This window comes from Ictidomys tridecemlineatus, chromosome 12 (assembly GCF_052094955.1).
Source record: "Ictidomys tridecemlineatus isolate mIctTri1 chromosome 12, mIctTri1.hap1, whole genome shotgun sequence".
NCBI classification, from domain to species: domain Eukaryota; kingdom Metazoa; phylum Chordata; class Mammalia; order Rodentia; family Sciuridae; genus Ictidomys; species Ictidomys tridecemlineatus.
The window spans coordinates 102,289,929-102,301,388 of NC_135488.1; positions in this window are offsets into that span (position 1 = coordinate 102,289,929).

The window sequence follows — 11,460 nt, forward strand, 5'->3', positions numbered from 1 at the left end:
CACAGGAATGTTATAGTACTCTGTCTTTACAAAGTTTAAAATACCTTGATTTTCTTTTAAAATAAAACATGATTATTATGGAAAATGGTAGACAATAATTTCTGGTGAAGTGAACCCAAACTATTAGCTCTACTTTCTTTTCACTAGAAAAACACTACAATTATATTAAAAGGAAGAAGAAAGATAAAAATCGACAGGGCGAAGAGATTAGGTGAGGAGATGGCACCAAAGATGACAAATTATGTTTAGAAGATGGAAAAATACATGAATAAATGATAACTGGCAGAACAAAGAAAGCTGATAGCATGTGACTGCAGACGATGTCACCGCAGGATGATTTGGGCAGCAGAGCCCCAGGAGAGCTCAGGAAGAAAAGGTACCAAGAACCTCAGAAACAAGAAGTACAGCTAAAAACAGAAGACTTGGGTACAAGCCCTGTCCATGTACATTTCTGATAATCATTTTTACTGAATCTTCATATGAACAGATAACCAAAGACGTTTGGGAGAAAGCCCTAGCATGAAAGAGAGGAAAAATTGCAAAGGGCTGGGGTTGTGGCTGGGTGGTAGCGCACTCGTCTGGCATGTGTGAGGCACTGGGTCTGATCCTCGGCACCACATGAAGATAAGTGAATAAAGTAAAGGTAGTGTCCATCTACAACTAAAAACATATTTTAAAAAAATGCAAAGTAAAGAAACCGTAAGACTTGTAGGAAGTAGAGACAATGCAGGTAACAGAAGAAAACTGTACTTAACAGCACTTTCTGTCCCCTGCTCCTTCCACTCTGGTCTCCATAGCTAGTTAGTTCCCACGTTCCATGGGACGAGTCATGCGTGCATTATAAGCTCGTTTTTTATCCCTGTACATTTTTGTGTGGAGTTAATGACATGTATTTTGTTGATTCTCTAACTTTCTGTGTATCTATCACAAATGTAACTGTCCTCTAGCTGTTCAGACACCTTGGGAATTCGCTCAGTTTCCTCTTTTGGAGAAATCTCCCTGGACCTGCTGGTCTGGTCCTGCTGGGGCTGCTGTGTAGCTGTCCTCTTGGGATCCCTCCTTCCTCTCCTGCTCTCTCCTGTGTTGGGTTCTTGTTTCTTAATTGCTGTTTATGTCCTACTTTTGATGGCTCACACTCTTCTGGAACATGTGTCCATCTGCTTTCTAACTCCAGAAACACGTCCCTGCTTCTCCTGTTCTCTTTGTTCTTGTGGGCCTATACCTAGAGAAAATCCTTCTTCCTTTCTTTAATGGTTTAAGGGCACTAGGAGACAGCAATGCAAAATACATGGGTTTCACTGACCTTCTTTATTTACAATCTAATTTCATTTCAGAATTCATCACTGTGGCCTTAGTGTATAGTTTAGGTTTGGAGTTGGGCCAATGTTGTAGGCTAGGAGATCCATGGAAGGCTGTTCAAATAATTCCACAAAGAGACGATGATAGCCAAGGTGTGGGCAATGGGGTGGAGAGAGGATGGATTTTTCAGAGAACAGTGTACATTCCACTGCTCAGCACCTGAGGTTATTTTAGGTGCTTCATAGATCTATCGATAGATAGATAATCTCTATTTTTTTTTTTACTACTTGTGCATTTATATTTTGTGTTACAAAAATATATAACTAGCATATCAAACTTATGGTTTCCCAGAAGGTTTTTCAAAGTCGAAGCTAAAATAGCTACTTGAGTCTTTAAAAGAAAGTTAATTAAAAGTAGTAAGTAACTTTTGTCCTGGGGCAGTGTATTTAGAGAACTGTTGGTGGGGACCTGGCTGGACAGTTGCTGGCTTCACCCCATCAGTCCTCCCAGCAACAGCCAGAGCCTCTCCCCCGCTTACCTGCCACCTGTCCACTCTTTCTTTGCACAGTGTTTGTGCCAAAGTCTCATCCTCCTTTGTCTTGATCTTAAATTTCTGAGTCTCGCGATGTGTGAACAGCTTTCTCTCATCATCTCCTCAATCCTGGCTTTTGCAATCTTGTGCTCCATACGAGATTTTGGAATTCCTAATGGCGTTTTATTTTTTATTTTTTAATTTTTAAAAACATACGCCCTTGGGCGGGGGTTGTGGCTCAGCAGTGGAGCGCTCGCCTAGCAGGTGCAGGGCCCTGGGTTCGATCCTCAGCATTACATAAAAATAAATAAATAAAATAAAGGTATCGTGTCCAACTACAACTAAAACATAAATATTTTTTTAAAAAAATATGTCTTTGGCTGTGGAAGGAGCAGGGCACAGAAAGTGCTATTAAATACAGTTTTCTCCTGTTCCTTTCTGTTACCTTGTTGGGTGTGGCGGCGCACTCCTGGGATCCCAGCGGCTCCAGAGGCTGAGACAGGAGGACTGCGAGTTCAAAGCCAGCCTAGCCAACTTAGCGAGGTGCTAAGCAACTCAGTGAGACCCTGTCTCTAAATAGAACATAAAATAGGGCTGGGATGTGGTCAAGTGCCTCTGAGTTCAATCCCCAGTACCAAAACAAAACAAACAAACAAACAAAAAAAAACTTACGTCTAAAAGCGTGAGCATGTGACGTGCCTTTTTGGAACCCAGCAGCAGAATTCTCAGAGAACTTCCGCCCTTTCTCCTCCCTCCACTCCTCCCATCTCTAAGCCTGCAGGTTTAGCATCACGGCCAATTCTCATTCCAGGTCACATTACTTACGCCTCAGCGGAATTTGAGTGGGAGCTCGATCCAGTGGCAGTAACCTAGGGAGGTCCAACTGCACAGGGAATGACCAGCAAGGATGTGAAAAGGGGCTGCTGCGGGAGGGTAACAGCACAACCCCACAGGGTGCACAGAGAAGTAGGAAGCATGTGAGCACGTGTGTGAGTGCACACACACACACACACACACACACACACACACAGTCACACTGGAAATGACCATAAACATAACCTTCTGTTTGGAGCCAGGATCTGTCTGGCACCACTAGCATCTGGGGCCAGAGAAGTGTGTGGCGCTTGAGTCCCACCCAGGATGATGGAAAGAAGACACACTGTCTCACTGCAGTGGCCTAGAGGAAGCATGTCTGAGTCCAGGAGATGTCCTGACCTTGTCTCTCTGTCCCTGAGACCCTTGGACAGCTCTGGGACTAATCAGTCCCCACCCACATGGTTTAAGGGACACCAGAGACTAAGCTCTGAGACACTGGAATGATCATTTTGGAATGCAGAGTGAAATGGAAACCCGGGATGCTGACGGCGATCTCCCTGGTAACTGACGGCCGGGCTCCCCTCTCCTTCCCCACGGAGAGGCCGTTTTGCTAGGCTACCCCAGGACCACTTTGACCAAGAGCCAATGAGATTTTCTTATCTCACTTTGAGACCAAAGATTCAGGAGCTAGGAATTGAAAGGTTAAAGTGGAGGTTTCTAAGGGCAATAGAAACCACTGGAAAAGAGCACAAGAATGAATCCTGTTATAATCCCTTCTTAACATCTAAAAATACATCATATAAAATAATGTAACTGAATAAAGTTTAAAAAAGGAGGCCACAGAATGTGAAAATGATTCATGACAAATATAACTGAAAAGCTTACATTTCTAAAAAAAAAAATCTAGATTTAATAAAATTATATGTGGCTAATCCTTAGCTTCTACTTAACAAATGGAGTATAAGAGGATAAGTATAGAAAATTTCATACATAGGGAAATAGAAAATATAAATCTACAGAAACACAAATAAATATAAATCAATAGAAATTAGATAACTATAATTCAAACAGCTTAGAGTTTCCATTATCTTTCTACAAGTCTAACGAAAGTGAAATATTGTAACAAAGCCAGCATCAATGGGACTCAAGTAGAATCCAAAGGAGAGGATACTATTTCCATGATGATATATTCATAATGTTACTTATGATGTTTAAAATAATTTAGAAACAGCCTCCAAAGTTCTCATAATAAAGATATGATAAAGTAAACTTTGGCATGCTGATAAAATGGAATACTATACAGCCATTAAGACAGTAACTGTGATGGTCATTGAAATGTATAGTTGAAAGAATGCAGAGAGACTAGGGATATGTAAATAACACTTCACGTGAATACATGGGCGGATGAGGGTTAGAAGTGATTTCAGAGAAGTGCATTTAGTGTGAGGGATATCCTTGTCTGTAAAGTGAAGTGCATAATAAAACTGTAAGTATATGCGGACATACATCATACAGAAGAGGTGGTAGAGAGTAATTTCTTCTTTCTCCTGGCTTCCCGGGGAGCCATGAGGATGAATTAAGTGGTTTGAACTTCTTGGATCAAGATATTTACGGAGAGAATGAGTGAACAGTTTCAGTTTGTCCTTGGAGACATTTAAGGATATCCATCTGTTGAATATTACGATGTTTTAAAGTTAATTTAATAACATTAGAAAACGCTCATAATTAGTGCTGATTTGTTTTTAAATGGTGCTAGAATATATCCCCCCATTATGCTTGTGTGTCCTTCTCTCTCTCACACACACAATACACTAAAATTAGACTTTATTGTTTAGCTTTAGTAAGAAAGAAAGAGATGGAATTTCCCAAATAGTTGTTGTGTGCCTCAATACCCGTCAGATTTAATTTATTTCTCTCCCCTTGACTCTCTCCCCTACCATCCACCTACACCCCTAGAAGCCCCACCATCAACATACAGTATCAGAAACGAAGAAATTCTAAAGACATTTCTTCCCCTTGTCCTTTCAGTAGTGCTGAGGTTGGAGCAGGCCAGCCTTGAAGCAGAACAACAAGGCATGGGCAAAGAAATGCCTGTTATTTGGAGAATTTCTCATAGAAAAAGGTTGAATCTTTCAAGTTCAGAGGGAGACGTAGATAAAGAAACACATTTTAATACTGCGTTTCTTGAGTATATGATGCTTTCACGTCCTGAGGATTGTTAAAAATGAGGTTTTAAAATGACATTCTGAGTTTGTAAAATTCCGAAAAAAACAGATGACAGACTGGCAATCTGTCCCGTTCCCCCAACAAAAGAGTGCTCCAGACTTACTATTAAATGAAAAAGATCACAATACAGCTATGTATATGGTAAGAGATCAATTATGAAACGCCTACCCTCCCCACACACACCCATATCCATTCAGAGAAAATGTCCACGGTGGCTATTCGTAAAATGGTGGAATCATGAGTAATCTAAATCTTCTTCTATGTAATTCCTCCATTTTTCCAGATTTTTCTTCCACCAGTGTGTGCTAGCTTCATAACAAAGAGAAAAACCAGAAGAGTTATTAATAGAAAGCAATACCCAAGAGCCTGGGAAGCCCCCGTGTCATGAAGTCAAGGGCAGCCAGGATCAGGAGCGGGCAGCCGTGGCAGCTGCGCCGTGAAGAGCAATGCCCAGCGAGGACCTGTTCAGCTGAGAACAGCTTCTCAAGAGAGGGCGGCCAAGAAGGGCTGGAGGAACAAATTGAGCCCAAGAGAACAAAATGGCAGATGTGACGAACTCTCATCAGCACTTAGCTCAGATGACTCTCAGGAACATGAGGAAGGAAGGGAGGCTCCAGCTCTGTACTTGCTGAAGGTTAAACGGGACCCCAGAGAATGTCTGCTCCAATTGTCCCATTTTCAAAGGAAGAGCCCCGGAAGAGCCTGCTTCATGCTCTCACAGCTGCTCAGCAGAGGATCCAGGACTAGAACTCTAGCATCCTGACTCCCAGCTGGGCATCTGCTCTCTGCCTGTCTGTGGTAAGTTAAGCATTGGTCACTGTGATCCTCACCATTGTTTACATGAAGAAAATACACTAGGGGCTGGGGCTGTGGCTCAGGGGCAGAGCGCATGCTCTGGCATGTGTGAGGCACTGGGTTCGATCCCTAGCACCACATAAAAATAAAATAAATAAAATAAAGGCATGCTGTCTATACACAACTACAATTTAAAAAAGAAAAAGAAAAGTGCACTATGTAATATTCATCTAGGACTGGAAACTCTACCTTTACTCCAGGTGGATTCCCAAACATTATTCCAAGTTGGGACAGATTTCCAAAATTCCAGTATTGCTCTTGACTCTAATCTTCCTCCCTACAATGAACTAAATGTCTGTGTCCTCCCAAAATCCATGTGTTGAAATCCTGCCTCTCCAACTGTGGTGACATTAGAAGGTAGGGATTGTGGGAGGTAATTGGGTCATGAGGGTAGAGCCTTCCTTCATCAATAGGATTAGTACCCTTATAAAAGGGACCCTAGGGAGCTCTCTTGCCCTCTTTCTGCCAGGTGAGAACATAGTAAGAAGACAACAGTTTGCAACCAGAAGAGGCCTCTTGCCAGGACCTAACCCTGCTGGCATTGTGACCTCAGGCCCCTAACCTCCAGGACCATGAGAAATAAATCTGTGGAGTGGATCAGTCACCCAAACTGTGGTATTCGTTACAGCAGCTGGCATTGGCTGAGACATTCCTCAAACCCACTGCTGCTGTCTTGGGTGGACCGCTCATTCATTTTTCTTTTCCTTTACATTCTTTTTCATGATGTTAAAGCTTACCAAAAAAGCAAGCAAGCAAGAATAGTACAAGACCCCCGTGTATCCTTTACCCAAACACAAAAATCCCTATATGTAGGAGCAGCCATACATGACAGATGTGCTATTCACATAGGGCACATTTGTGTAAGAGCATCTATACGTATCATATATGTACATCACACATTTTTCTGAAATTTTTGAAAGTGTGTTAAAAACATTATGACACTTTACCCCTTGAGTCTCCAGTACCATTTTAGAAAAAAAGAGCTACATAGTTATGACATCATAACACCTAAGGAAACTAATATTTAACTCACACTCAATTGTTTCCAAAATGTCGTTTGCAGCTCTTTTAAGTTTTTGATCAAGGATCGTCTCAAAGCCTAAGATTTGGTGTGGTTTGTTGAGTCTCTTTAGCTTCTTTTGATTTGGGACAGTCCCATCCCATTTTGTTTATCATGACATTGAATTTTTGAAGGGTTATAGCCAGATTTTTTTATGTGATGTCTTTCTCTCTGGATTTCTCTAGTAGCCTCCTTATGATGAGATTGAGATCAAACATCTTGGGACAGAAGACTCTGTAGAAGATTTTAGGTCTGTTATGTCATGTCACATCAGGGGGCACATGATGTCCCGTTGCCCCACAGTGCTGTTTGGCCTGTTGCTTAACATGATGGCTACCAGATCTTCCCATTGCAAAGGTGTGGTTTCTCCTTTGAAGTTAATAATCCATGCAGTGACTCTTTGAGACCACGGGGAATTATCTTAGCCTTTGTTGGTTTTCCTTGTCAGCCCTAGGGTTGCAAAATGATATTTTTTTCTAATGGACTCTTTTTTTTTTTCCTTTTTGAAGTGCTAGGGAGTCAAGGCAGAGCCTCACACGTGCTAGGTGAGCTCTCTTCCACTGACCACACACCCAGCTCAATAATCGACCTATTTTATTAGCTGGCATTCCCTGTAAAGAAATCCCCACCGAATCTCATGTGTTTCTTCCACAACAGACTCGTGACTCTCCCTTCGGCCTCCAGTGTGGCTCACTTGTCTCCATCTCCTGACAGAATGAGCATGCTCAACTGCAAGTCTGGCCGTGTCCATGCTCTGCTTAAAATCCTTCAGGGACAAACTCAAGTCATTGAGCCCCGCTCAGAGCTTCTTGTGATCTGGCTCCTTCCTACCTGTTCATGTTCATCTTTCTCTGAACCCCCCACCCTCCACATATCCCAATCAGACTATTTACAGTTCCAAACGCACCACCCCACTCCACACTCCTGCATCTCTCTACCTGCAAGACCCTCTCCCACCCTCCCACCTCATCTGATCCCAGCTGGTTTTCAAGCTTTGGCTCCCACATCACCTCCTCTGGGCCCAAAGTTGAATAGATGCCTTTTAGGGACTCTCATGACACGTGTGCACATTTCTGTCACTGTGCTTGTTGCCCTGCATTGTAAATATTTGGTGGTTTATTTGTCTCTCTTATTTGACTATAAGATTGTAAACTTTTTTGTCTGTAGGAAATAGAAATTGGTGCAATCTATGGCATGAAGTGAGTATTCAGCAACTATTTTGCAATGATTCATTAATGTTTTCTCAAATTATTAAATAAAGAATGCAACCAGCTTCCAGAACAATTAGATGATATGACTGTTAAGGACAAAGCCATGTCTTGTAAGTTTTCATGTTGCTCAGATCTCCCCTCCTATTGCTTATTAATTTGCATTACCAATGAATAAGTTGATACTTTCAAAATTGTATGGATATATTAATTTTATATTTGCCCAGTATATTTTCCTTCTGAGACGATTTCTCCTCCTCTACATAACAGTTCGGCCAATCCCTTGCTTGGCTTTCCCCACACATGCTGGAATCCTAATGTGAGTTAGCCAATCAGAATGCTCCATCCTCCTGGCTGCAGTGATTGTCAGGTAAGGACCCTTGACCCAGGCCAAGGCCATCAGAGTCTTCCCGGGGGCTTTTGCTGGAGCCAGGCAGAAAGACATGCAGAAACGATGCAATGCTCTTCACTGCCTGAGGCCAGCTTTGCCACTTGGTAGAGACCTGGGAATGGAACTCACCAAGGGTGAGAGATGGCCGTAATACATCATTTAAACCCCGAAACCCCACATCTAAAGAGTCATGTTCCTGGTACATGAGACAACAAATCCTTCTCTTCTTGCCTTTTAAGCTGATGGAAGCCTTCCTAATACTCAAGATCAGCCGTCCACAATATTCCATGTTTGGAAGCAGCTAAATGGAATTGGGGGAATAAGGCTTTTACAACTATTAGTCCTTTGTGGTCTTTTGAGAGTGATGCTGACATCTATATGAGAACCATCTGTGTGGCCACCCCACACCCAATGACATCTCTAAGCCTTTCCCACCCCACAACCTGGCCTCTGATGCCAAGCAGGAAGGAGGCTTTATCGAGGCTGCCTCTCACCTGCCACAGGGTCCCCAGGACCTGGAGAAACAGGGTCCCCATTCTCATCCTCCAAAGGAGAAAAGCTGGCCAAGAAGACATGTCATAAGGGTCAAGACAGGCCAGAAGCCTCATTATTTCTGTGCCAGGTGCTTATTGAATCCCTCCTCATCACAAATGACCCGTTGCATCTATTTTCTTCTGAGGTCAACAGCAAATTCTGCCTCTGGAACTATGAGGGGGCTGCGTGGAGTGGGAAGGAGCAGGGCTACCTCCGGAAACAGAGATGTGAACATCCACCCAAAGACCCTCTGAGTAACGTCCAGTGCACTTCTGAGAGCCATTATTGGAGATATTTTTCAGCTTTTGCTTTAAATTTCTGGAAACATCCTCAATAAAGCATGAGAAGTAAGTAAACATAGCCTTCTCTAAAGTGGCCCACAGAGCTTATAGGCAAAAGGTTGGGGGGCGTGTTGGGGAGAGAGGAGAGTCATTGTTTAAAGAAGGTTCTCATGTCAGCCCTATTGAGTATCCTGTGTGACTGTTTTAGGGGTAAAGGGAAATAGCCAAGCTCTTTCAGAAGAGTATTTTTATGGATTTAATTTGAATTAGCTTAATTAGATGCTTTTCTCCTATTAGCTAAGATAAAACACCCCAAAAGAACCAGGTTTGTGGTGAAGTATGGAAGAAGGAGAATGAAGAAGTATTTTATAGTAAGAACTCCTACCCGAGGTCTAGCAGGGTCATCTCTGGATAGAGAAGTGTGGAGCACACTTCCCCCAGGGCAGAAGTAAATTGGAAGAAAAGAAGAACAATCCAAAGGGAGAGGGGAGAGACAGAAGAAAGATAAACTATAATTACTTTGCAATTTTTCTGAAGGGTAGAGCTTCTGTTCTTCCCTCAAATTTGTCCTTGTTGGAGATCTAGGATGAAAATGGTCCAAGTTCATCACTTTAAGTCTCCAAGTTTGGAAAAAAGGGATCCTCAGCTTCAATCTCCTAGGGCCTAGGCCTATCTTGGCCGGTAATTTTTCTGGCCCTTACTACCAAATTTTATCCCTAGAAAAGAGGCCGAAACCTGGCTCAGGGTAATGAAGAGAGATGAGGAAGAAGTCTGTTTCTGAGGTCCTCTCCATGCTCCAGAGCTAGAGCTCTGTGCGGCAGCTACAGGGAGACACACCTGTGTCCTCCTTTACTCAGCAAACAGCAGTCCCAGCCCCCACTTGGACCCAAAGTTGAAGATGATATGAAAGTGGGATGATTGTAAGTTTCAGAACAGCCGCAGTTGAGGAGGGAAGTAAGGCAAGGGGGTTGGGGGGAGGGCTTGGAGACCAGAAGGAAGAGGGCTGCTGCTTCCTTCCTGCTGCAGGACTGGGTTCTGAGAGCCCTGGTTGTATAATTGGAAAGCCTGGGGATTCAGAGCATCACCTCACCGCCAACGTTAGAGCTCTCCTCCCCAGGGTGGGGATGGGGGTGCTGAGAACAGGGCACAGCAGAGAGAGGAGGGAGGTTCAAGTCTGGTGCAGGCACTGCCAGGTAGGGACTGGTACTGTGTCCTCCCTGTCCCTGGTGATACCCCAGAGAGAGCACCAGCTTAGTATCTGCACTCTGGTTCTCATTGGCCAGATGTCCTCCCACCCCCAGAAACCACACAGGCCCTGGAGCCTGCCTGGTCTGTGGGCGGAGGGGCGCGGTGGATTTCCACACCCTCTCTGCACAGCCTGCATCTTTGCCCCACCTTGATTCTCCTGTGATCACGGCTGTCACTATGGCCGTCCACTGCCCTCAGTCTCAGCAGCAACTCCGGAGACACACAGGCTGTGCCAGCTACCAGAGCTCTTCCTGCAGCCTCTCCAGATGTCCCCGGAAAGCCAGAGGAAGGCTGAACCTGCATCCCTGACTAATGATCACGCCTTCAAGACGGGATGCAGCCTGTGACTCAAACTGTGGAGGCACAGCAAATGGAAGAAGGAGTGGGAGGGAGAAGAGAGGAACATGGAGGAAAACAAAGATGGGGGAGGAAGAAAGGAGGAAGGACCAAAGGAGGAAGGGCCTCGGAAGGGCCGTTGACTCTTTAAAGATGCTCTCCCCTGTGGCCTCTGCAGCCATCAAACTTCCAGACGACAAGATAAATATCTTTACACAGCCCAGCAGTCCAGTTTGATATTACTTTGAAAGAGAACCCAAATCACAAAAGGATTTTGTTATAATTGCAACTACCGTGACTTGCAATATAAGCTCATGCATACTGCACACATGAATCCAGATTTTGACACACTCTGAAATCCTAAAGACAACAACTGTGGTTCTTTTAAAGCTAGAGAAGTGATTGTATACCCTCAAAGTGTCTTAGTTTGGTCCTGTTCCAAGAATCTGTATCTGGCAATGAAGGTTACAAAAGAAGAGCCAGGTTCAGTCATTCCATAGGACGTCATTCTGCCCTGGGATATGTAATTCAACATACCTTATAGCTGATTGTGTATAATATTAATATTCAGAGGAGGGAAATTGCTTTGAATGTGCAGTATCTATGGACACAGGAGTGTGTGTTTCTCTCTATGTGCGTGACTATAGAGCTATAGCTATATTTAAAGTATCATT